At 44.5% G+C, this 27575-nt stretch overlaps 1 pseudogene; it reads left to right on the top strand.

Moving 5' to 3' along the window:
* The window catches only part of LOC139159540 (perilipin-3-like), a 252743-nt pseudogene that overhangs the window by 166905 nt on the left and 58263 nt on the right, over nucleotides 1-27575 (top strand).

Raw genomic sequence — 27575 nt, 5'->3', positions numbered from 1 at the left:
CCTTAAAGTTTGTCCTTCGTAACTTCTTTCAGTAAGGATTGAAGGAAACTTCTTCAGTTCTGTAGAACATATTGATTTGTTACTTTGTTGTAAAATTGTAATCTTAAATGAAATTACCATTAAAAAAAGAAATAGTTCTATGGATTATAACGAGAACTAAGAGTTTATAAGCATTGTAAGAAAAAATGAGAAAAAATTGAATAATTAAAAGTGTTCAAATGGATTAGTAGCAGCGGGAGAAGAATCCTCGTCCCAGCACCCTGAGAAGCGAAACGTTTTATTCACTCTGGGCAGTCGAGAGAAAGGAAAATCAGGACTTTATTTACTTTATTTAAAAGGTGCCACCAAATCCCTGGTGTTTCCAAATCCCCAGTGGCTCGCTGAGCGCAGTTGTCCATGAGCGGCTGTAGGAGAGCGGCGGTGGCAGGGGAGGGTCAGGATGGAAATAAACTTGGACAATGGCAGCATCTCCGTTTGGATGGGCCTGTGAGGGGGATGGCTGTTGCTTTGCAATTCTCTGCCTCTCATCGACAACTGCGGGAAAAAGCAATCACCTCCAGCGCTCCCACTCCAGCCTGTACTTTATTCATAAGGCAGTAAACCTGGACAATGAGGGAGTTTTCCAGCTGAAAGTGGTTGCTGCCCATCCCTAGGCACCGCTGAAGGTCTGCAGAGTCTGTAAGATCCTCTCCCCAAAATGACTTTCTGTGCATAGGGGCCTTCAGGGGCAAAAAGATGGGCAGGCTGACAGGCAAGGCTGAGAAAGGAGAGGCTCAGCTAGAGATGGATGTTTTTGACATGCCACCTTCTTCTTTTGGGCAGGACTGAAGGAGGAGGAAGAGGAGGAGAAGAGACACCTCCTGGAGTAAGTATCCTTCTGCAACGTGGCCAGTGGGTGGCCATTCCTCAAATCTGGGTGGGGAAAGGGTGGAAATCCCACTGGGGGGAACTTGGCCAGCCTAGGAAACTTAAGAAGAGCTCTTTGGATTTTTTTTACTTGCAGGTATCGATGGCTGGGGCTGCCAGGACCCCAAATACATCGAAGTCTGGCAGGGACCTGCCCTTCGTGGGGTGAGTGTCCTCTCATCCGAGGGACTCTGAAGCCCCCAAGAAGGTGGCTAGGAGTAAGGTTTACAAGAGGGGAGGCATCTCTACCCTCTGCCTCTACTTTGGCTAACAGAAGAATGACTCAGGCCCTTCGTTCTCTCCCCAGGATGGAAATCCCCAGAAGATGGACTCCAGGGCTCTCCTCTATTAAGGAACTGGTAAGGCCACTGGTAAGACCCCCTCCCCACTGTAATGGCAGACATCCTGCCAATAGATTTAATATTTGCCTTCTTATTTCAGGAGCCACAAGATGAAGAAAATAGCCAGGGTTCAGGGTAGGTAAAAAAACGTGCAGAGGGGAGGCGTCTCTGCTTCTGCTGCTGCTGCTTGTGTCACAGGACAGGTGGCACAGGGCAGTCCCACTGGCAGGCCAAACCCCTTGTCAGGCCAGCTGGAAGGGCTCTTGGAGCGTCTACATGGCCACTTTTGCAAAATGGGCCATGGCTGATTTTGATCTTTGTCCCCTTTGTTTTCTTCCCCCAGAGACACCACCTATACGATCTGGCAGCGAGAGCCCTCGGAGGTAAGAAACCCTTGGCAGGGGGGCAGAGGGTGAGAGGGTTAGGGCGATGCCTTGACTCCTGATGGGAGGGGGAGAAATTATGGTAGATATCCTTCTAAGCTTAAGGCTTGGAAAGCTTTCTCCCCCTCCCATCAGGACTGAAGGCATCGCCCTAACCTTAAGGCTTGCTGTTGGCCCCTAGGGCCTGATGCGCCCTCTCCTTTCTCAATCTTACTGGGACGCAGAAAGCTTAGGATTTAGCCTCCATAACTTCATTTGCAGGATTCGATGACAGCTCAAATGGGGTCAGGGAGCAGCCTGGACCTGGCCTCATTTTTGGGATCCTCCAGCCCTTGGGTAAGTAAGACAAAGTGTTCTCAGTTGGGGAGGGGTGGAGTCCCCCTAGTTAGTTCTCCTAACCTGACCGAGCTGTGCTGGAGCGTTCTGGGCAGCGGAGCAGGGGGACACCCGGCCCTTGGGAGATGGTACTTAGGTTAGCCACATGCCCCCAAGCTCTGGTGCCAATGGCTCCTTTGCCACAAATCAGCAGGGACTGGTGTCCTTAATGGAGAATGGAATTATTGTCATCCACAGGATTCTCAGGACAGTTTCACTGATTTGGGCAGCCTGGACGAAGACACCCCGGACAGCTTGGAACGCCTCATCCAGGAATTAGAGGTATGTATTCTTTTTTCTTTTTTTTAAATAATTTTTATTTACATACAGTGGTACCTCGGTACTCGAACGCTTTGGTTCTCGTACATTTCGGATAACGAATAAAATTTTCAGCAAAAATTTGCTTCGGTATCTGAACCCACCCTTCCTGCAGCTTGGAGCTCTTATACAGCTCCTCGGCCCCCTGAAGCTGCTGGGATTGCAGCAGCCCCCACACTTCCTGCAGCTTGGAGTACCGAATTTATTTATCCCATTGGAAATAAAGAAAATAGATTTAATTGGTTCTCAGAGAGTTAACAGGGGCTGGGAACCAATTAAATCCATTTCCATTATTTCCTATGGGATAAATAAATTCGGTACTCGACCAAATCGGTTCTCGACCACACTTTTGGAACGAATTGTGGTCGAGTACCGTGATACCACTGTGTATATAATAAGACAATAACGACAAACAGTACATTTACATAAAATACAGAGAACAGAAAAAACAAGCAAGAGATATATTTCTTCTCTTCTCCTGTAGTAGAGACTGTTGACAGCGTCCTCTCTTTAAAAAAAAAAAAAAATTCTTGGCGGTGTTAAGACCAGTGGTTTGAGTTGTATGTTGTTATAGTTGAACTCTTATGTCGTAAGTTCTTATCAAATAAACCAAGCAAAAAACTATATGGACTTTTTAAAAAAAGATTGTTCTTTAAGTTGTTTCTTTATCTCGTAGCACTATAAAGGGGTGTTCTTTTATTTAACCAAATGTAAAATTATTCCCATATTTGGTAGTATTTTGTTTTTTCTTTTTCTTTTAGTTCCATTGTTAGTTTATCTGCTTCAGCACAATCTAACATTTTTTTTATTAAATTCCTTTCATTTGGCATGTTTTCATTCTTCCAAAATTGTGCGATAGCTATTCTCGTTGATGTTATTAGATGTTGTATTAGGTAATAATGTTCCTTATTCATCTGATTTTCAATAATGCCAAGCAAAAATATTTCAGGTTTCATTTCTAGTTCAATCTTAGTTATTTCCTTTATCCATTTCTGAAGTTTCTGCCAGATTCCTTTAACTTGTCTGCAGGTTCACCACATATGAAACTATGAACCTTGTTTCTCACCACACTTCCAACAGTTAGGCTTGAGGTTGGTGTACATTTTTGCTAGCCTTTCAGGGGGCACATGCCACCTATAAAACATTTTTATTGCATTTTCTTTGTATGCGGTGGATTTTGTGATTTTGTAATTGGTATGCCATATTTTTTCCCATTGGTCCAAATGTATTGTGTGACCTATATTCTTTGCCCAAGCAATCATATTCCCTTTTACTATTTCTTCTACGTTTTGGTGTTCTTGGAGTATTTTGTAAATGTTTCTTGTGGTGTCCTGATAAGATTTTATCTAATGGAGTGTAGTTTTTCTGTATTCCATATTTCTTTATGTCTACATGGAATCTAGATGATATTTGGTGATAACACCACCAATCCACTTTTATTCCTTCTTCATTTAGCTGTGTTCGTGTTTTTAATTTTGAGTCTTTATCTAATAAGTGTGAATAGTTTAATAGTTTTTGTCGACTTATAGTGTTTGGGTAAATTATTGCTTCTATGCTTGAGAACCATAGTGGTATTTTAAAATAATGTTGCTTCCTAATTAAGTTCCAGTTGTCTATTAATGACTTCCTTATCAGATGGTGTTTAAAATATGAGTGTGTAGTAGATTTGCTGTCCCAAATGAAACTGTGCCATCCGGACTGGATATCATATCCTTCCAAAGCTAGTAGTCTTGTATTTTGAAGTTTAACCCATGTTAGGGCTGCTGCTCGGTAATAGAGTTTGAAGTCGGGTAAGCCAAGTCCGCCTTGCATAAGGCTATCTTGTGTCCATTTAAGTCTAATTCTGGTCTCTTTTTTTCCCATATAAATTTGGATATTAATTTGTCTAATTTTTTTTAAAAAAGGTTCCTTCTAATTTAATTGGGATTGTTTGGAAGTAATATAGAAATTTGGGTAATATGGTCATTTTTATTGTGGCAATTCTTCCTAGTAATGAGATTGGTAATTTAGAATGGGATCATTGTCGTCCACAGGATTCTTCAGAGAACAGTCCGGCGAATTTGGGCAGCCTGGAAGGAAACACCCCGGACAGCTTGGAGCGCCTCCTCCAGGAGTTAGAGGTATGTATTCTACCCTCTTCAGGGATCAATGCCTTGCTTTGCGAAGCTCAATGAAGCAATGAGCTATGCTGTGCAGGGCCACCCAATCAGACAGGTCCTAGTGGGGGATGCTGGCACAATGTGGTCTACTGGAGAAGGAAATGGCAGCCTTCTCCAGTATCCTTAGTAAGAAAACCCCAAGAAAAGCATCAAAACAATGCCAGAAGACGAGCCCCTCAGATAGGAAGGAGTCCAATATGCTACATGGGAAGAGCAGAGGGCAAGTACAGAAAGAGCAAACTGGTACTAACAACAGCCTTTCCTTCCTTCCCCAGGAGCTGCAACAGAAGGAGGAAGAACCAGCTCCAGGCACCTCCAGAGGTGAGTTGGTAGTTGGCTGGGAAAAGCCTGCAGGGAATGCGGAACTCCAAAAGACTGCGCTACGTAGTAATGGGCAGGACCCAGAATGGTTGGAAACGCTATTCCGGCAGCGGCAATGGAGTGCATAGTCTCGCTCCACTGCCGCCGGTCTTGCAGGCGCAATGCACGCACAACCTAAGCAATTCTGGCAGCTAAAATCACTTGGGTTTTGATTCCATGCGTGCACAGAATTTTTGCTACTGGAAGAACGTCTGCGCACGAGATTACGGTTGCTCCACATGCGCAGCATCCGGAATCTCACAGCAAGAAGATACAGCAATGATAAATAGCCAACCTACATAACACTAAAGAAAAATACAGCAATGATAAATAGCTAAGCTGCATAACACTAAAGAAACAAACGCACAAAGAAATCTAATAGGATAATGAAATACTAATGAAATAGGACGGTCAGTAGTCCAAAATTTACAACTATAATAAGGATCTGAATATCAGTTAACATAATTCTTAATCAACCTGATTGTGGGTTGTTAAAACCATTGTCTTTCCTAACACAATTTTCCTTATCTCCCATTCAGCAGTGGAAGAAGCTTTTGATTGCTTTTCGGAACTGTCAGTCAATGATAGCCCGCCTCTGCCTTTTCATGTTTTCATAGGTATATAAAGACCACTGAGGCCAGAAGTGGCTTTATCCTTGGCTTTGAGGTATGTATGACTAACCTGAGTTGCTTTCCTAACCCCCCCCCCCCGAAATGTGGTTTAAAGTTGGTCTTTCTGTTTTGTTTTTAAGTGACTCTGCAAAGCAAAACGAATAATTTAAGGGCGATCCGGAAGGGACCTCCGCATTGCGGCAATTGGAGCGAACACCCGCCCACCCTCCGCTATCAACAGTGTGTCATAAGGAGGTCGCCTTTGGGGCCGAATAGGAATTTTTTGCGGCCTCCCCTTTAGAGGCGGCCGTTTTTTCGCCTATTCCACACTGACGGTGCGGACTGGATTGGTTAGGGGGTGTGGCGCATTTAGTTATTTAGGAATTTCCGCCCCGTTAGTTTGGCTCTGCAGGTCCTTAGTTTGTTTTGAATTAAATATTCAAAGTTACGTATTTAAATTTATTTAAAGTTATTTAAATTTATGCTAATTAATAAATGACCCTTAATTAATCCACAATATATGTCTCAGCGTCTTTACTCCGCCTCCGGGGGGCAATTATATATAAGACAGCCCTAAACATGTCTTTTTCAAAGCCTGCAGTGAAGAAAAAAGGTTGGTGATGAGCACGTGTCTTATTTGCAAAAGGAATACAATTTGAAATGTCATTACACAACTAAACATGCTGAGGAGTATCAGATCCAGGGGCTTAAAGCACAGGTTTCAGGCTTCTTTAGAGGAAATGGAGTCAGAATATGGGGATTTGGTCTACTTCACCGAGGTACGTTGGCACAGCAGGGGAAACATATTGAAGAGATTTTTTGAGTTGAGAGCGGAAGTGGAGAAAGATGGGATTGCTATTCCTGCGCCAAGTGATACAAAATGGCTTATGGACTTAGCTTTTTTTGTTGATATCAATACATGAGCTTACTGTACTGAACAAAAAGTTACAAGGCCAGGGGCAACTTGTCAGTGCTGCCTATGACAATGTGAGAGCATTCTCTACAAAACGTATGTTATGGAAAGCCCAGCTTTCTCAGACAAACATTTGCCATTTCCCAGCATGCAAGGCACTCATGGATGCAGGCACACCATTCAGTGGTGAGGAGTATGTGGATGTCATTTTGAAGCTACAGGAGGAATTTGATCACACATTTGCAGACTTCAAGATGCACAGAGCAACATTTCAAATTTTTGGGAACCCCTTCTCCTTTGATGTGCAGGATACCCCTCCTGTGCTTCAAATGGCGCTCATTGACCTGCAGTGCAACTCTGAACTCAAAACCAAGTTCAGGGAGGTGAGTGGAAAAGCAGACAAGCTCGGGCAATTTTTGACAGAATCGCCCCCCCAGCTTCCCTGAGCTTTCCCAAATGTTCAAGTGGACCATGTGTCTTTTTGGGAGCACATACTTGTGCGAAAAGCTCTTCTCTACCTTGAACTTCAATAAATCCTGTTATGTTTGTACTTTTAAATAAAGGTAACCGCTGATTGGCTTAAGTCACGGCCAAGGGAAACCTTGTTGCGAAAGTTTAAAAAAGAGGAACTCACGTCTGTTTTCCCCGCGCAGATGCCCCATTTGCGTTTTATTCTGAAACCCTTTCACCTGCAGAAAGGAATTACTCTCAATTAGATAAGGAGGCATTAGCTTTAGTTGCAGGCGTTAAACGCGTCCATGGATATTGGTTTGGCCACTCTTTTACATTGATTACGGACCACAAGCCATTGTTAGGCATTTTAGCAGGAGATAAGCAGACCCCCACATTTCTGTCTCCGAGAATGACCCGTTGCACGATCTTTTTAGCTGCTTATAATTATGTACTTAAGCACAGGGAGGGGGAAGGAAATTGGGCACGCAGACGTGTTAAGTAGGTGTCCTCAGGCAGAATTAGTACACGACCCAGCCCCAGCGTCCAATGTATTGCTGATAGAAATGCAAGAAAACCCATTAATAACGGCAGCGGAAATAGCCAGAGAGACAGAAATAGACCCCTTGTTATCCCGAGTAAAGCAATGGGTACTTAAAGGGTGGCCGGAGGGGGGGGGATTCCAAAAGAGACATGCCAGGTATTCAAGAACAGACAAACTGAATTAAATGTATTAAGAGATTGCATATTGTGGGGTGACAGGGTGGTAATTCCTAAACAGCTGCAGAAGAAAGCATTGAAATTGTTACACCAGGGTCACCCAGGCATGGTAAAGATGAAAGCCTGGCCAGGAGCCACTTTTGGTGGCCAGGTTTAGACCAGGACATAGAAACCTAGGTAGCCACATGTCACCCATGCCAACAAACTCGCCCAGACCCACCAAAGACCAAACCAACGGAGTGGGAGACACCAAAGGGACCATGGTCCCGCATACACATAGACTTCGCAGGACCTCTAGCGGGACAATCATTCCTCATTGTGGTCGATGCATACTCCAAGTGGCTGGAGGTTGTCTTAATGACCTCAACTACAACAGCAGCTACAATAAAGCCGCTGCGGAGACTTTTCTCAACACATGGACTGCAGGATGTGCTCGTCTCGGACAACGGTCCACAATTAACCTCCAGGCAAATGGAGGTCTTCCTGGCCAAAAGGGGGATCCGACATGCATTAATATCTCCCCATTTCTCGGCCGCTAATGGCCGGGCTGAATGCATGGTGAGGTTCGCAAAAGAAGCCCTGCACCGGTCAGCACCTGGAGAATGGCAACAGCAGCTGGACGAATTCCTATTAGTCCAGCACATCACCCCGTCGGCCAGCACAAACAAAAGTCCAGCAGAACTTCTCATGGGGAGGAAACTCCGTTCCCAGCTGGACAAAATTCACCCAGAGTATTCCGAAAGGAAAGATAAGCATACAACGGAACCAGAACGGACTTTTAAAACGGGCGACCCAGTCTATGCAAAAGACTTTGACTCAAATCTCCGCTGGAGAGAGGGGACAATTGAATCGAAAACCGGCCCCAAATCATACACGATCCAACCGGCCAATGGGAAAATCTGGCGCAGACACATAGACCAAATCAGAAAACGACATCCAAGTGAGTTAACACAAAGTAACAATGACATTTTTCCCGTAGATCAAACGCATGGGAATTACCAGAACCAACCAGACTACTCACCGCATCCTCTTCTGGCATCCAGCGGCGGCTGCCCTGGAACCCTGGCGGCTGGCGTTGGAAAGGCCACTTCTACGTCCATAGGGCAAGACAATCTTTACCAGGACGGAGCAGCACAGGACCCAGCCGACCAGGAGGACAACTCCCTGCAAACTGAACTGCGCAGGTCTGGGCGAGTCAGCAAGCCACCAATCAGGTTACAAGACTATGTCACATATCTAAATGATTGACAGTTTGTTCAACCTATGGGGGAAAGGGTGTTATGTTTGTACTTTTAAATAAAGGTAACCGCTGATTGGCTTAAGTCGCGGCCAAGGGAAACCTTGTTGCGAAAGTTTAAAAAAGATGAACTCACGGCTGTTTTCCCCACGCCAGCAAGGTATATAAGGCGCGGCTTTAGCCGATAGCCAGCAGTCACTTCCTACCTGCGAGCTGGTCACTTCAACTGTTCCTGATTGCCAATAAAGAGCTGTTAACCTTCCTCGGCCTCCAGCTTCTCATTTAACAAATCCAAGTACAGGTCCAGACTTACTGGTGAGCATCTTCAAGGCCCATGGAGGGTCTCAACTGCTTCCTCCCTTAAACCAAATGTGGCTTAGTTATGCAAGAGTAAGAGCTGCCAGATCTCTAGCAGCAAGAAGTAGGGAGAAGAAGCCACGTTCAAAACAGTTCATGTTCAATGTTCCATTCATGTTCAGAAAGTTAAGTATTAAAGAACTATTAATACAGACATTTGAATCTCAATAATAATAATTACATTTCTCTAGTCAGCAACTACAGTATATGTGGTTTCTTCAGTCTTCTATATCTGCTGTATTATTATTGTTGTTGTTGTTATTATTATTATCATTTTCATTTTATTTATTTATTACTGATTTATTTTTATTTTTTGTATGAATTTGTTAATTTATTTTTATTTTTTAACATAAAACAAGATGAAAAAATAAAGACATTTGATAACATTGGAATGTTTTTGTAAGAGCTTTTTGGGGGGGAAACCTGATGTGGCCCAGCCTCACCCAGCCTCTACCTCCAGCGGCCCCCAGATAAATTGAATTTGAGACTCCTGGTTTAAAACAATGCCTTGAGGTAGGACCAAATGTCTATACATCTATAATAATTTAAAACAAATGTTAAGCTAGACCTTTCAGATAAATAAGAATAAGATGGATCAGCCACATCTATGTTAAACTCCTAATGAAATGTATGGTCTTTTAAGCCCATCAAATTTCCACAGAAACTGATTTTTAAAAGATTTTGACTTCTAAGCCTATATAATATGAAAAATCAAAATTAAGTTAAGAAAGTCCATAACTTTGTATTGAGAATCTGGATTTGCATGTCCAGCTGGTCTAACTAATCTAGCATCATGTGATGCTGCAGGTGAAACTTGAAAAATTAGAATATCCATGTATATGCCATGTATATGATATAGACCAGTCTAAATAAATAAAATTTGCTCCCAAATGGAAATATCTGGTGTAATCATTCCTTCCTGTTGCCTTGCTTTTTTTTGCCTTGGTATTTTATCGCCATCATAAACCTACTCATAGTTAATTATGGGCTTTTGTGTTTGTGTGTCTCTCTTCACTGCAAAAAGTGTACAAACCAGAGGTGGGTTTCTCCCAGTTCGTACTGGCTCACAAGAACCGGTAGCCACCCACTGGTGCCGTCATGATAATGTCACAAAACCGGATTGGTCAGTGCCGGTCCATGGGCACCACCATCTTTAAAAATAAAAAGAAATTCCCACCACATTTCAAAAATGTTTTTCCTCCTGAGCATGTGCAGAAGCCAAGTTCCTGTACTGTGCATATGGAGGCCATCTTTTTTTTTTTGGCTTTGGGGTTTTGGGGGGGAGGGGATTTTTTTCTTACTGTGCATGTGTGCCCACAAAGAACTGGCCCTCCCACGAAGCGCACCCATGCGAACCAGCAGCGAGGGAAGTTGGAACCTACCCCTGATGCAAACCATTGAAAACACTGGCTGTCTCATCCTGGGGGGAATTACAGGAGGACAAACAGCATGGACCACATCTCAACATCTCTCATCTCAGGCCTGATTTGGAGGCCTTGTGTTGGGAAAGGCCATTTCCTATTACCCACAAATTCAGTGAATGCTGATTGGCTCTTATAACCATCAATCAATAACACAGGGGTCCTCCTTCCTGTTTATATTGTTGGCTGGAAGAGAAGTTGGAAATTTGGGAGCTGGGAGTGGAAGGACAGACGGGAGGGAAAGCCTGGAATCTTAGCCCTAGGAAAGCTAATATGAGTTATAGAGGTGGTTCTCAACCTATGACCAGAATTGAACCCAAACTTTCAGTTCTTACCTGAGACATTTGTTAAGTGAGTTTTGCCCCATTTTACTATGTTTTTTTTGCCATTGTTGTTAACTGTAGGTGATAAGTTAGGGGCTTGAGCAAGTTTGCTAGCTCAAGAGCTACATTGAAATGCTTCTTGTCAAAAGTTGGAGGTATTGAGTCTGCCACAGGAACAGTGAACTGCTTCTGAATGTTATCAATGAACAGCTGAGGAGCTGGAATAAGGGCCACTGTCTGGACTTGTTCAGCAATATATGGAATGGGAAGTAGAAGCTTTGTTTCCAGTTCCTGTGATAGGAGGCGTGGCCAGGCCAGAGGCCTTCTGGAGAAGTGATTTAAATAAGGCTGGTGGGAAAAGGCCTGCAGGAGTAGGCTGCTCTATTGGAAAAGCTTCATCAGCAGAGAGGGCCTCATCCTGACACTCTGCCTCTTCCATTGCTGAGGCTTGGCTCTCATTATCTGAGGTATCTGAATAATTCTGATCCTCTAATCCTCCAAAGATTTGTGTTGCAAAGAAGGCTGGTTCAGCAGAGGCTGGGCCTGGTTTTGTGGGTGACTAGAGCAAGCTCCGGTAATCACCATGTAGAGTGGAAAAACAGCCATTTGCTGAAAAGCAGCCATACACTGTTGTATAGTATTGGGCAATAATATTTTGAATATTGTTAGGATCCAATATTGGTGGCTGGGCTGTTTGCACAGTCCTTGGTTGTTGCCCTACCTGAATGCCAGGTGTAGTAGGCAAGGCTGTTATATTACTAACTAGCAGTAGTAACTGTGAAGCAGTTGCCATAGGTGGATTATTGGATCCAAAGGCTGAAGCCACCTGAGTGGGGGCACTTGCTGAGCTGGGGCTTTAAAACCTGCCTCCCACCAAACATTTGTGTTAATTAGAGACACACTCTCATAATCCAAAGCTGACTCACCTTGCTTGTTGAAGTTGAGGAAAAGTGAGGTGGTAAAGATGACCACTTTTCCACATTATTGTCAGGCTTGTGCAGTGTTCCCTCTAATTTTTTTTCGGTGTGGGTGGAAAAGTATAGTGTCTCAGCAGCAGTCCCTTCGGGACTGGGCGGCATAGAAAAATAAATAAATAAATAAATAAATTCCTTCTTTTTTATTAAAAGAACCTCTTTATTTCTTCCTCTCTCTCACTCTCTCTCTTTCTTCCTCTCTCTCACTCTCTTCCTTCCTCTCTCATCTCTCTCTCTCTTTCTTCCTCACTCTCTTCCTTCCTCTCTCATCTCTCTCTCTTTCTTTCTCTCACTCTCTTCCTTCCTCTCTCATCTCTCTCTCTTTCTTCCTCTCTCTCACTCTCTTCCTTCCTCTCTCATCTCTCTCTCTGTTTCTTTGTTCCACTCTTCCTTCCTCTCTCATCTCTCTTTCTTTCTTCCTCACTCTCACTCTCTTCCTTCCTCTCTCATCTCTCTTTCTTTCTTCCTCTCTCCCTTCCTCTCTCATCTCTCTCTCTTTCTTCCTCACTCTTCCTTCCTCTCTCATCTCTTTCTTTCTTCCTCTCTCACTCTTTTCTTTCCTCTCTCATCTCTCTTTTTCTTTCTTGCTCTCTCTTACTCTCTCTCACTCTTTCCCTCTCTTGTTCTCTCTCTCTTGCTATCTCTCTTTCTCTCCCCCTCTTTCTCTCTCTCTCTTATTGGACTATAGGACCGCCAATGTATTTTTCTATATTCTGGTTGCTTCTCTGCTTCCTGGCTGCGGAGGAAATCAAGCAGCCTTTTTTGCTTCCAGCCGCTCCTCCGACCCGTCCTCAACTCACCCACCAGCTGCTGCTGCGACTCTCGGAAGCGCCCAGAAGATACTCGGTGATCCTCCCATTCTCTCCCCTTTCTAGGAATGCAGTACTTGATGGTTTTAACCCCTTAAAGGTTAAAAAAAAATAAGGACACTCGGCGCGGCGAGGCGAAGCGACGTTAAGGGGATGGCTCGAGCCCCCGCCCCCAGGACACTTGGCGAGGTAAAGTGGCGTTAAGGGGATGGCTCGAGCCCCCCCCCCACGCACTTAGCCATGGCGCACTTAGCTGCGTCTTTCAGTTTTTGAACCTTGCCCAGGAGCCAATCGCCAAATGTAGGCTTTTGCAAAATGTAGGTGATTGGCTCCTGGGCAGGGTTAAAAAAACGCGCGCTGACAGCTGCAGCTAAGCGCGTTATGGCGCATAACTCAGCTTACAGAGATCTATGGGCTTGTGCACTCATTCACGCTTTTTGTCACTCCACTCTCCCACTCTGGGTGACAACAGGCAAAGAAGCCTTCCACTCAAAATGTGATGCCTTTGTTTTTGTTGTTGTTGTTGTTTTGTTTTGTTCTCCTTGCATGGCATCGGCTGCTGGGAAATCTCCTGTGAATCCGCCGTAGAGACTCTCCTCAGCCCAGTAAGTGAGGGAATCTGCTGACAGGCTGGATAACACAGTCTGAAGCCATTGTTTTTGTTTTTTGGAGGGTTTTTTTGGCACGGCTGCAAGCCCCAGCGCCTGTGAGATGGTGGACAAGAGCGGGAAATTTAAAATCTGGTGACTGTAGCAAGCTCTTGTAATCACCTTGTAGAGCAGAAAAACAAATACCAGCTAGAAGATAGTATAAAATGATCGGGCAAGCCCTTTGTGATCAGCATGGCTGGATTACTGTCCTGAGCTGACTTTGAGAAATACAGTATGTGACAAGCGGTCCGGTTACAGAGGTAAAATATTGCAGCCAAGTTAAAAATACAGTAAATTGTGATGAGATAACAGCAGAAGAAACTCTTGTAGTGTTAAATTTTCTTTTCTACCTATTAATCAGCAGTCAGATAGGAATTCCACGACCTCCCTCATGGCGGACTGAGTGACTAACTGGAGATATTACATCGTAGGCGGATATGTATATCAGTCCTCAATGTGATTGGACAAGGAAAACCCTACCTGAAGTCTGACTCCAATTATCATGGAGAATTGTATGGCGCCCCTCTCCAAAGACTCGGAGCAGATCACAACATGCAATATACAGAGTACAAATCCAATATTAAAAACAGTATTTAAACCCCTTATAATAAAACAACAACCATACAACCCACATAAACCATACATAAATCATAACAGCTGAGGGGAAAGGCAAGGAGGGTGGGGGCAGTCCTGATCTCCGGGGGGAGTTGATTCCAGAGGACTGGGGCCGCCACAGAGAAGGCTCTTCCCCTGGGTCCTACCAGACGGCATTGCTTAGTCGATGGGACCCGGAGAACGCCAACTCTGTGGGAAAAAATTGGCCGCTGGGATTCGTGCAGCAGAAGACGGTCCCAGAGGTAGTCTGCTCTGGTGCCATGTAGGGCTTTATAGATCATAACCAACACTTTGAATTGTGACCGGAAACTGGTCGGCAGTCAGTGCAAGCGGTGGTGTATTGATGAAACATGGGCATACCTAGGGAAGTTCATGACTGCTCTCGCGGCCGCATTCTGCACGATCTGAAGTTCCGAACACTTTTCAAAGGTAGCCCCATGTAGATAGCATTGCAGTAGTCGAACCTCGAGGTGATGAGGGCATGGGTGATTGTGAGCAATGACTCCCTGTCCAAATAGGGCCGCAACTGGTGCACCAGGCGAACCTGGGCAAACGCCCTCCTCGCCACAGCTGAAAGATGGTTCTCTAATGTGAGCTGTGGATCAAGGAGGACACCCAAGTTGCGAACCATCTCTGAGAGGGTCAATAATTCCCCCCCCCCAGCATAATGGACAGACTGATGGAATTGTCCTTGGGAGGCAAAACCCACAGCCACTCCATCTTGTCAGGGTTGTTCCTTTTTTTCAGTGCCATTGTAACTTTCAACAGTCACTAAATGAACTCTAAATGAACCCTAATGACTACTTGTCCTAGGTCTACCCAATCCAATTTCCAATATTTTGAATTCTCCCATTGCAGGAAGGAAAAAAAAATATAGTTATATGAAACAATTAATATTTTAGAACTAAAAATGCAAACTTGGATTTAAAAGAAAGTAAGAAATTGTTGGGTTTCCCTGAAGCATGTGGTTTAATATTTCATTGTTTCTGACTTTGTACAAGTTGTGAAACTGGTTACTTTGAACTGGATGTCTGTTTTTATTTTTATTTTGTTCCTAGGGTATATTTGGAAATTTAAAATAGAATATATTTGCTTCTATCAAACCCATTCCTAAAGAAAGAAGAAATGTCTATATTTATTAGGGCAGTGAATGCTTCAAAATTTATTTGGAAAATATTTCAGTACAGCATTTCTCTAATGTGAAGTCACATTATCAGTAAGAGTAGTCCTTGTAAGTTGTTGCAGTCCTAAATAGAGGCATCACATGGATTCCAGAATGCTGCAAACAGTGACAAATGTAAGGCAATGGCCGAGCATCCAAATGTCGTCATGTAACCATAGAGGTAGGGGTATGCAGCCACCATAACTCATAAAATAAGTGGAGGGAGAGAGTTGGACTAAAAGTCACTTCTGCCATAGGATGCCATGATTCCCTCTGTGCTTTGTGCCACAATGATGGTGCTTCTCTGTTGTTCATGAACAGACAACTACCCACAGAAAACGTAGAGGCCAAATGTCACCAAAAGAGTCAGCCACCAGCCACCCTTAGACCCAGGTGAGCTGCCCTCCTTGTGTAGGCATAGATAATGACCATTGTTTACCTGGATGTTGACAGTTGCCCTGAAAAGCCACTACCCGGAGCTTGGCTGCCCATTCTCACTGGGTGAAGTCTCTAGACTGCTACCTTTCACGATGGCAGTGAGAAAGTGGTTTAGGGTAAGTGTGGCTATCTCAAATGCGAAGAAACTGGCAGTAGGGGAGAAAGTTCATGCTTCCCAACTCTTCTGCCATGTCTTTTTTTCTTCACAGAGAATTTGGAAAAGATTGCAGATATTTTTTTGCTGTGCAAGTGAAGAAGAAGACCTTCCCAGGACTCCTCGTTCTTCTGCTCCCAGGTACCACCTCCCCCCTTCTCCTTAAACCCTGGGCATGGTGGGACACCACCAATATAGGGCAGCCAAAATTTTTACTGGCTTATTTTGTGGGTGGGGCTTGATGGTCATGTGACTGGTAGGAGTGGCTTGCTGGCCATGTGACCAGGTGGGAGTGGATTGATTATCATGTGACTTGGGACTGGCTTAAAGCTCATGCTACCGGATGGGAGTGCCTTACCTACCATAGTGGCTTGCCAGCCATGTGATCAGATGTCATGTGACCGGATGGGAATGGTTTGAAGGTCATCTGACAGGGTGGGCGTGGCAAGTCATGTGATTGATTACCAAGTGGGGTCCCCAGAGGCAAATCAAACCTAGGTAGTCCAGAGGAGCACTCAGAACAATAAAAAATTAATTTTTTATTAACTTTTTAACCGCATCATCATGGGGGGCCCACACCCCACAGGGGGGCAATTTGATTTTTAATGGGAGCGATTGTAACCTTGTCTAAACCAAGTTAATGGCCTTTTAGGCTTCCTTTGGCTGAGGAGTTCTCTTTTGAATAGATTACCACCTTTCACGATGGCAGAAAGAAAGTGGTGCAGGGTAAGTGTGGCTATCTCAAATGCGAAGAATCTGGCAGTAGGGGAGAATTTCATGCTTCCCAAGTCTTCTGCCATGTCTATTTTTCTTCATAGAGAATTTGGAAAAGAGTACAGGTTATTTTTTGCTGTACAAGCGAAGAAGAAGACCTTCTCAGGACTCCTCGCTCTTCTGCCCCCAGGTGACCACCTCCCCCTTCTCCTTAAACCCTGGGAATGGTGGGATTTTGTGGGAAAACACACGACAATGTTTATGTAACCTAAAAGCTTAGAGATAATTTCTGCTTCAAGGGAAATGGGGGACTTCTCTGAAGAGTTGGAGTCACCAATTATCAAACAGGAACCGAGCCCTATATTGTCTTCAGACCTGCCTGGGCCATCCCACGAGGTTCCACAGATATACAGTGGTACCTCAAGATATGAACCCCTCGTCTTACGAACAACTCGAGATACGAACCCGGGGTTCAGAAAAAATTTGCCTCTTCTTACGAACTTTTTTCATGTTACGAACGCCAAATCCGAACTTCCGGGTTGGCTTCGGGAGGTTGCTGGGAAGCTCCCCAGCCCGGCTGTCACCATTTAAAACAGCCGAGCAACTGCCCAGCAGTCTCCGAAAGCGGTTTGCTCTCCATGTGTCCTCAACCTTTCACGGAGGGTTTTCCACCTCTCCTCTTCCCAGTTTGCTCTCCATGTGTCCTCAACCTTTCACGGAGGGTTTTCCACCTCTCCTCTTCCCAGTTTGCTCTCCATGTGTCCTCAACCTTTCACGGAGGGTTTTCCACCTCTCCTCTTCCCAGTTTGCTCTCCATGTGTCCTCAACCTTTCACGGAGGGTTTTCCACCTCTCCTCTTCCCAGTTTGCTCTCCATGTGTCCCAAACCTTTCACGGAGGGTTTTCCACCTCTCCTCTTCCCAGTTTGCTCTCCATGTGTCCTCAACCTTTCACGGAGGGTTTTCCACCTCTCCTCTTCCCAGTTTGCTCTCCATGTGTCCTCAACCTTTCACGGAGGGTTTTCCACCTCTCCTCTTACCAGTTTGCTCTCCATGTGTCCTCAACCTTTCACGGAGGGTTTTCCACCTCTCCTCTTCCCAGTTTGCTCTCCATGTGTCCCAAACCTTTCACGGAGGGTTTTCTACCTCTCCTCTTCCCAGTTTGCTCTCCATGTGTCCTCAACCTTTCACGGAGGGTTTTCCACATCTCCTCTTCCCAGTTTGCTCTCCATGTGTCCCAAACCTTTAACGGAGGGTTTTCCACCTCTCCTCTTCCCAGTTTGCTCTCCATGTGTCCTCAACCTTTCCGTGAAAGGTTGAGGACACATGGAGAGCAAACTGGGAAGAGGAGAGGTGGAAAACCCTCCGTGAAAGGTTGAGGACACATGGAGAGCAAACTGGGAAGAGGAGAGGTGGAAAACCCTCCGTGAAAGGTTGGGGACACATGGAGAGCAAACTGGGAAGAGGAGAGGTGGAAAACCCTCCGTGAAAGGTTGGGGACACATGGAGAGCAAACTGGGAAGAGGAGAGGTGGAAAACCCTCCGTGAAAGGTTGGGGACACATGGAGAGCAAACTGGGAAGAGGAGAGGTGGAAAACCCTCCGTGAAAGGTTGGGGACACATGGAGAGCAAACTGGGAAGAGGAGAGGTGGAAAACCCTCCGTGAAAGGTTGGGGACACATGGAGAGCAAACTGGGAAGAGGAGAGGTGGAAAACCCTCCGTGAAAGGTTGGGGACACATGGAGAGCAAACTGGGAAGAGGAGAGGTGGAAAACCCTCCGTGAAAGGTTGGGGACACATGGAGAGCAAACTACCATTTAAAACAGTCGCGGAAAGCCGTTTTTTTGCAGGGTTTTTTTTGGTTGCACGGATTAATTGACTTTACATTGTTTCCTATGGGAAACAATGTTTCGTCTTACGAACCTTTCGTCTTAGGAACCTCCTCCTTGCACCAATTAAGTTCGTATCATGAGGTATTACTGTATATAAAAAGGTAATGATTTTGTGCACTTACTACTTAAATAAGAATAACATAAGTACAGAAAACAATAAACAAGCCACTTACAAAAGGAAGATGAAAGTCCTGCTGGTCTCCACTGCTGGTCTTGAACAGTTGGCCACTCCAATTATTTGCGAGTTTAGAGCTCAGGGAGATGAGGGAATTACCATCTTGATCAAACCAGAGTCAGCACATTTGAAACAATATGTACTTTCTATTTAATCACTTTTGAAAAGTCCCTGTTAAGAGTTTTTCAGTTGTTAGGAATCTTTGAATCAATATGTTTTATAGAAGTCAAGGAGTTTCCTTCAATCCTTACCAAAGGAAGTTATTAAGGACAAAAATTAAGGAATAAATAGCAAAAGAGAAATTAAATTTTTTATTTTAAAAAGTTTCAAATGGCTATGGGTTCAGATAAATTTGAAATAACATTTTGGAGTTAATTATAAAGACCCATTCTTGTAGGAAAATATAATTTTGAATTATTTAAAAAATAAAAAAATAAAAAAGCCTAAAATTTGAGCATTAAAGGAAAATAGATGAAATATTACAATTATAAAAAATCACTCACACTCAAATTATAAATATAGAATGAAGCAAAATATTTTAACATTGCACATACCAAAAATATTTTGAACAATGAACCTAGAAATTAACTTTAAGAGTTTCTTCCTCTACAGATACACTACTTTGTAAACTGTTGCTTTGTTGTAAATTGTAATCTTAAATGAAATTACCATTAAAAAAAATAGTTCTACGAATTACAAAGAGAACTAAGAGTTTATAAACATTGTAATAAAAAACTAGAAAAAATTGATTAATTAAAAGTGTTCAAATGGATTAGTAGCAATTGTTAAATATCTGATTGGGAAACAGATGGAAAAAAGTATATTTCCAAACACATCTAGTTTGCTGTTCTGCTCAATTTTACTGAGATCATACACAAACACACAAACATACAAATGTACATAATACAAAAGCTACTGAAGTAATAATTCTTAAAGAACATCTAAACAGCTACCAATTTTACAGAGTTTTTTAAAAAAAATATTTCCTCTGTCGCTCATGTCAGGGATAAAAGCTGTATTATCTCATTTCAAACATTCTATACCAGTGATGGTGAACATATGGCACAGGTGGCACACAAGCCCTTACCCTAGCTCACCTCTAGCACACAGGCACACATCGGCCAGCTGATTTTTGCCTCATACAGAGGCTCTGGGAGGACATTTTTGGCTTCCGGAGGGCTTCGGAGGGGAATCGGGTAGGGCAAAATTGCCCTCCCCAGGCTCCGGGGAAGAATCTGGAACCTGGGGAGGGTGACAAACAGGCCTACCGGGCCCACAAGAAGTTGGGAAATGGGCCTCCAGAGAGCCTCCAGGGGGGCAGGGAAGGCAATTTCTGAACTCTCCAGGCATTGAATTATGGATGTGGACACTCACATAGGTGCAATAGCACTTTCGGCACCAAAGGGAAAAAAGGTTTGACATCACAGTTCTATATGATTTCTTCAAACGGAATGACAAAGAACCAGTTCCAGGCACCTCCAGAGGTGAGTTGGTAGGTGGCTGTGAAAAGCCTTCTGGGAATGCGGAACTCCAGGAGACCGCTACGTAGGGATGGGCAGGACCCAGAATGGGTGGAAACGCTATTCCGGCAGCAGCAATGGAGCGCATAGTCTCGCTCCATTGCCGCCGGTCTTGCATGCTCCCCCCCTTGGAAAAAAATAAAGTATAATCCCCAAAAGGGATAAATCTGAAAGAGGTTCATAAGAATACAAACATTTAATTCTTTGTGTTTATAACTCTGTAGTATGAACAAAAATGAAATAGCAAAACCCAAAATAAGGATTAATTTTTTAAAAAATCTAAAGGACAGGTTTTTTTTTAAAAAAGTAAAAGATTGCCCTTTTTAATAAAGGACAGATATGGTCACTGTAAATTTATGACAAATTTCTCATTTAACAACATAAATGTTGGGTTCAATTGTGGTAAGTTGAGGCCTACCTGTAATTCTCAGAAATGGCAACAATTTCTGATTACTTTGAAAGAAAGTTATGCTGATAACTGTAGAATCAGGATTAAAACATTTGCTAAGTCTTTTGTCGAAAATACCCGAGCTATTGACTTGTAAATAATAATAATCAAAATCTGAATAATTTGTACAAACACAGCTAGTTGGCAAAAGTGCAAGAATAAAGATCAGCCCAAAGCAAACAAATCACATTACAGTAAGCTAAATGTATGGAATCAAATACAGTAATACCTCATGATACGAACTTAATTGGTGCAAAGAGGATGTTTGTAAGACGAAAGGTTCGTAAGACGAAACATTGTTTCCCATAGGAAACAATGTAAAGTCAATTAATCCGTGCAACGAACCCCCCCCCCGGCAAAAAAAACGGCTTTCGGCGACTCCTGGGAAGCCGCGCGGCTGTTTTAAAAAGTGACAGCCGGCCTGGGGGGCTTCCCAGCACCCCCCGAACCTGGGTTCGGCGTTCGGGGGGGGTGCTGGGAAGCCCCCCAGGCCGGCTGTCACCTTTTAAAACAACCGCGCGGCTTCCCAGCTGTCTCCTGAAGCCGAACGCCAAAGCCGAACTTCCGCGTTCGGCTTCGGGAGACAGCTGGGAAGCCGCGCGGCTGTTTTAAAAAGTGACAGCCGGGCTGGGGGGCTTCCCAGCAACCTCCCGAACCGAACCCGGGGTTCAGAAAAATTTTGCCTCTTCTTACGAACTTTTTTCGAGTTACGAACCGGCGTTCGGAGACTGCTGGGAAGCCGCGCGGCTGTTTTAAAAGGTGACAGCCGGGCGGCGGGGCTTCCCAGAAGCCTCCCGAACGCCGGTTCGTAACTCGAACAAAGTTCGTAAGAAGAGGCAAAATTTTTCTGAATCCCGGGTTCGGTTCGGAGGTTGCTGGGAAGCCCCCCCAGCCCGGCTGTCACCTTTTAAAACAGCCGCGCGGCTTCCCAGCTGTCTCCCGAAGCCGAACGCGGAACCACTTTTCGTGGGAAGGTAACGGTGTGCCTCTGGTGTTTAGTCATGCCGGCCACATGACCACGGAGACATCTTTGAATAGTGCCTGGTCTTTGTTTGCAATATAGTTTCTGATCTTTATTAATTGAGAGAGGCGGGAGAGGGGAGAGAATCTTCTATTACTGATTAACAAAATTCTCCCCTTTCGTGTGTATCTTGCAATCACTTGGTAATCACTTGACCTTCCATAATATTAGATTGACTGCAGTGTATGCATGGTTCTTTTAGGATACTGTTTTATTATATTATTGATTTTAATCTGATTGTTCTATTTCCCTATTTTACTATTGTTGTATTTATCTTACGTGTTAGCAGCTCTGACTCCGTTTTGGAATAAGTAAGTAAATAAGTAAGTAAAGAAATATAAATATCATATCTATCTGTGTAGATTCATGTAACCAACATGTGACATTTTACATTTCATTGAATTTCAAACTCCCAACGTCCTTAGGACAGGGAATGTGAAGGATGCAGGGCACTGTAATTCAGCAACACTTAGAAGACCACAAATTCTCTTTCTCTCTTTTACATTCTCTAAAAAATGTAAAACAGCCCCTTATGTTTAGTAGGGTCTATGTGAGGGTAAAACGTTTGGGCTTGGCATGTCAACATTTTGGAAAACAGTTAACGTTTTTATTTTATTTATTCACATTTCTGAATTGCCTATCTCCCTCAGAGGGGGACTCTTACGTGTGTGTGTCACACAAAAACACATGAGAAATAATTTTTTACATATTTTGAAAAGTATCAAACAATTGTGCGATTCCTCAGAATCTGCCATGTCATTTACCTTCAGGTGGTGTTTTTTCTGTTGACAGGTCTCTGAGGCAGCTCCAGGTCACACGAGGCCTCACATTCTTTTTTTGTGTAGGTTCTGTGGCATCTGAAAACTAGCTGATACTTGCCTGATTTTTAGAGCCTCCAGAGGTTGTGCAAGAGCGTGGCCCCCTCGCACAACCTCCAGAGGCTGCATGGCAACGCACACATACCCCCATTCTCATGCAGCTCCCAAGATGTCACATAATTGCATGAGAACAGCATGTGCTTTTGAGAATAGTTGTTAGGCGTTTGTAAACACTAGTGTGTTACCCAAAACATGCCATATTTGACATGCGCTCCCTAGGTTCAGCAGCATCATTACTCATATTAGCAGGGTAATTGAGTTCCAGATTTATAAACCATTTGACTGGCTTTGCGGGTATTTTCATAAATAAAAGTTTTTTCTTGGGAATCTTTGTTTCATTTCTTACCCTGACCCATTGCTCAGTATTCCTAGAACATGCTAATCAATTTGGTTTGTGTTGTATCCTGTAATGGCTACCTTGTATCTCTGTAAATAGTTTGTTCCTTTGTTGAAGCGCTGTCTGAGCTAGAACCAGGAAGTCGCTCCTGATTGGCTCAGACGCGGCTGCTCTTGCTTTGGCGGGAACCGCAAATGTATAAAAGGAGCGGTTTCTCCCAGGTAGAGCAGACAGTACTCGCTGAAAGTCACTTACCTTTTCTGAGCTGAAATAAAGGTACCGTTCTCACCTAACCCTGTCTCTGGGTTTATTTCACTGGCGATGACGGACGAAAGAAACCACGCATGCAACATGAACAACCTCCAAATCGGCCGGGCTCCTGAGTTCTTCGATCCCGAGAAGACTTCCTGGGACGACTACTTAGCCAACTTCGAGATCTTCCTCGAGGCAGCAGGAATACGGGACGCCGACGCCGATCGGAGACGGGCCATCTTCCTAAACTACTGCGGTCCAGAAATCCGCGCCCTCGCCCAGACTCTCACCGACCCGCTGCCAGCAAGATCCGTCGCTTGGGACGTCCTGCAAGCCAAGCTCGCGAGCCATTTCAAGCCAACAAAACCAGCCATGGTTTTCCGGCACCAGTTCTCCAGAATGGCTCAGCGCGAAGCGGAATCAATCAACCAATTTGCAACGTGACTTCGAACGGTGCTTGCGAAATGCAAGTTTGACAACCCGGAAGCTCGCCTCACCGATGCCTTAGTCTTCGGCATGAGAAACGCCTCGGTCAGGAACAAACTCCTCACCGAAGACGAACCGACCCTACAAACAGTGATTAAGCTAGCACAAACCGCAGAGGTCACCGACGCCGCTGCTAAAGAGCTGAAGGAACACGAAAGGCGAGAAGTCATCGCCAAGATAGACTCCACGTTTTCCCGCGCCGAGGACCCAGACGACCTCAGCCCACCAGCTCGCAACGAAGACAGCTGTTTCCTGCTGCAAGACCAGCCGAGACAACACAGATTTCCTCACCCCGCCGCCCCCTGCGCCGGCTGCCGAGGAAACCATCAGCGCCAACGTTGCCCCTTCTGGGACGCCATATGCCGCCGCTGCAACCGACGCGGCCACATCGCCGAAGCCTGCAGAGCATCTGCACCGGAGGAAACCTTCTCCACTCCGCGCCATCAACGACCCCAGAATCAAACACCTCAACCGCGGGAAAACCGACCTTTCCGTTTTTCGGGCAGAAAGAACTACTCAACCACTAACCGTGACTACTCAAGAGGTAACACTCAATTTTCCGTGAATAACACAGCAACAAAAAATGGGGGCAAGATTGTAGTTTCACTACTACTAAACAACAAGCCATGTTCTATGGAGCTTGACACGGGGTCTAAATACACCATTATGCCGTGGGAAAAGCTTAAATTGTACATGCCTAGCCTATCTAAATCTGAACTATTGCAAACCTCATTGGTAATTAGAGATTTTCAAGGGGGGATAATCTCTGTTCTGGGCAAAGTGAATGTACCTATCGTGTTTAAGAATGTTAAATGTACCCTGCCTATGATTGTTGTTACAGGGGCTAAGCACTCTCTCCTGGGGTTGGCTTGGATGGAACCTTTGGGAATTGAAATTTCTGGTATTTGTACTGTTAACTCTGATAGCATGCCTGACTTTTTACAGGAGTTCCCTGAAGTGTTTAGCCCCACCTTGGGATTGTATAAAGGGCCCCCTATCTCGTTTTCTATTGACCCCAAGGTCCCGCCTGTCTGGCTCAAACCTCGCAGGGTACCCCTCCCGCTCCTCCCCAAACTTGACCTGCAGCTGGATAAGCTCATAAGCCAAGGCATTTTAGTTCCTGTGGAGCAGGGGCCATGGGAAACACCCATAGTCACGCCTCTAAAACCAGATGGCTCCTTAAGGGTTTGCGCTGACTATAAATCTACGCTAAATAAAGCCCTCCAACATCACCCTTACCCCATTCCGGTGGTACAACAACTCCTGCACTCCCTGGGGGAAGGAAAAAGGTTTGCAAAGATCGATCTCGCGCAAGCTTATCAACAGTTACCTGTCGATGAACCGACAGCAAACGCGCAAACAATTGTGACCCACAGGGGTGCCTTTAAGTGTACCAGATTACAGTTTGGAGTAAGCATAGCCCCAGGGATATTTCAAAGCATAATGGAACGTTTGTTATCTGGGATAAAGGGGGCCATTCCCTATTTTGATGACATCTTAATTGCAGGGGAAAACCAAGAACAGCTCAACAAAAGAATAAGGGAAGTACTTCAGAGACTTCAGGACAAAGGGTTAAGAATTAAGCCTGATAAATGCGTCTGGGGAACCAACAGTCTAGAATTCCTAGGTTATAAAATCAATAAGGAAAGTATCCACCCCACGACTGAGAAACTGAGAGCCATTAGAGAAGCCCCAGAGCCACAAAATAAGGCTGAATTGCAAGCTTTTTTAGGCCTTCTTAACTTTTACTCCATTTTTTTAAAACAGAAGGCAACAGCAGCAGAGCCTCTACACCGCTTACTCCAGAAAGAAACCCCTTGGACATGGGGGAGAACTGAACACGAAGCCTTTGTACAAATTAAACAATTATTAACTTCTAAAAGTGTGGTAGTCCAGTATAGTACTTCGCTACCCATCAGGTTTACGTGCGACGCTTCCCATTACGGCGTGGGAGGAGTCTTGGCTCACGTTTTGCCTAATAATACAGAGGCCCCAATTGCTTTCTTTTCCAGAACGATGACCAATACTGAAAGAAATTATAGCCAACTAGATAAGGAGGCTCTAGCTTTAGTGGCAGGGGTGAAGAAGTTTCATAATTACCTTTTTGGGAGAAGTTTTGAATTGGTTACCGACCACAAGCCCTTACTAGGTCTTTTAGCCCCCAACAAGCCTACTCCTCCATTTATGTCCCCAAGATTAATCAGATGGGCCCTTTTCCTCTCAGGATACCAGTACGAGCTCATCCATAAAGGGGGTAAAACCATCAACCACGCAGATGGTCTCAGTAGGTGCCCCATGGCAGAGTTAGTGGAGGACCCTGCCCCATCTGCTGATGTCTTAATGATAGAACTCGAAGACAACCCACTAACTAATGCAAGGGAGGTGGCTGCACACACGCAGCAAGATCCAATCCTAAAACAGGTGGTAAACTGTGTACTTAAGGGATGGCAAAATGACTCTGTGAAACCTGAATTGTGTGACTTTAAAACCAAAAGACTAGAATTGTCATATGTAAAAGGTTGTCTGTTGTGGGGGGATAGAGTGATCATTCCTAAAAGCCTAAGGGTAAAGGTACTCAAAATGTTACATGTGGGCCATCCTGGGATTGTCATGATGAAGGGCCTAGCTAGAGGGCACTTATGGTGGCCAGGTTTGGATGCTGATATTGAAAACTGGGTAGCCAAATGTGATCCATGCCAAGAATCACGACCTAACCTCCCCAAAACAACTCCAGCAGAGTGGGAGCAACCTGCGGGGCCATGGTCCAGGGTCCATATTGATTTTGCAGGGCCAGTGGGGTCACAATACTTCTTAATAGTAGTTGATGCATTTTCCAAATGGGTGGAAATCATAGCAATGAACAACATAACCACAAGTGCCACCATCAAGGTGCTGTGCAGGCTGTTTGCTACCCATGGTTGCCCTGATATCCTAGTGTCTGACAATGGGCCACAATTAACGGCCAGGCAGTTTGAATTGTTCTTAGATAATCTAGGAGTCAGACATGCACTCATCTCGCCTTACTTGCCCTGGGCTAATGGTTTGGCAGAACGCTACGTTCGCGTGGCTAAGGAAGCATTGCGCAGGTCAGGCCCTGGAGATGTACAACAGAATTTGGACCAGTTCTTGTTAACCCAGCACATTACCCCAAACTCTCACACGCACGTAAGCCCTGCTGAGTTACTAATGGGAAGGAAACTAAGGTCCCCACTGGATAGGTTACACCCAAGGTTTTGTACAAATAACCCAATGTATGTAAACCCTGAAAGACAAATATATTTGGGACAAAATGTGTTTGTAAAAAATTTTGATGGGGGTGTAATCTGGATGAAGGGAATTATTGTTAAACAAATTGCTCCTAAAACATATATTGTAAAACTGGAGGATGGTCGAATGTGGAAGCGGCACATTGACCACCTACGGAAACGCATGGAAAACTCCCTGGAGCAAACCGCTGACACAGACTCTCCCATTTCAACAGACCTTAACACGCAACCCGATTTAATAGACATTCAAATGGACTTATCGGGTCAGAGAGAATCCTCCAGCGACGCCGAACCATCTTCCTCCTCCGAAGTCAGCGTTGGGCCTGCCAGGCCGAATCAGCAGGCCGGAGCCCAAACCAGGCACCAGCTGCGCTGGGGGAGCAACAGCGAGCTGACCTCCACCGTCGGTAGCGAGGACGCAACTGAACTGCGCAGGTCGGAGCGAGCCTTGCGGAGACCCAGCAGATTGGAGGACTTCGTCACATGGCTTTCGTGATGGATGTATCCAAACTAAGGAGGGAGGGGTGTTGTATCCTGTAATGGCTAAATTGTAATCTTAAATGAAATTACCATTAAAAAAAATAGTTCTACGAATTACAAAGAGAACTAAGAGTTTATAAACATTGTAATAAAAAACTAGAAAAATTGATTAATTAAAAGTGTTCAAATGGATTAGTAGCAATTGTTAAATCTCTGGCAAACAGATGGAAAAAAGTATATTTCCAAACACATCTAGTTTGCTGTTCTGCTCAATTTTACTGAGATCATACACAAACACACAAACATACAAATGTACATAATACAAAAGCTACTGAAGTAATAATTCTTAAAGAACATCTAAACAGCTACCAATTTTACAGAGTTTTTTTAAAAAAATATTTCCTCTGTCGCTCATGTCAGGGATAAAAGCTG

Source organism: Erythrolamprus reginae, chromosome 2, assembly GCF_031021105.1.
Source record: "Erythrolamprus reginae isolate rEryReg1 chromosome 2, rEryReg1.hap1, whole genome shotgun sequence".
Taxonomy (NCBI): Eukaryota; Metazoa; Chordata; class Lepidosauria; order Squamata; family Dipsadidae; genus Erythrolamprus; species Erythrolamprus reginae.
This window is presented reverse-complemented; position numbering and strand designations above follow the sequence as displayed.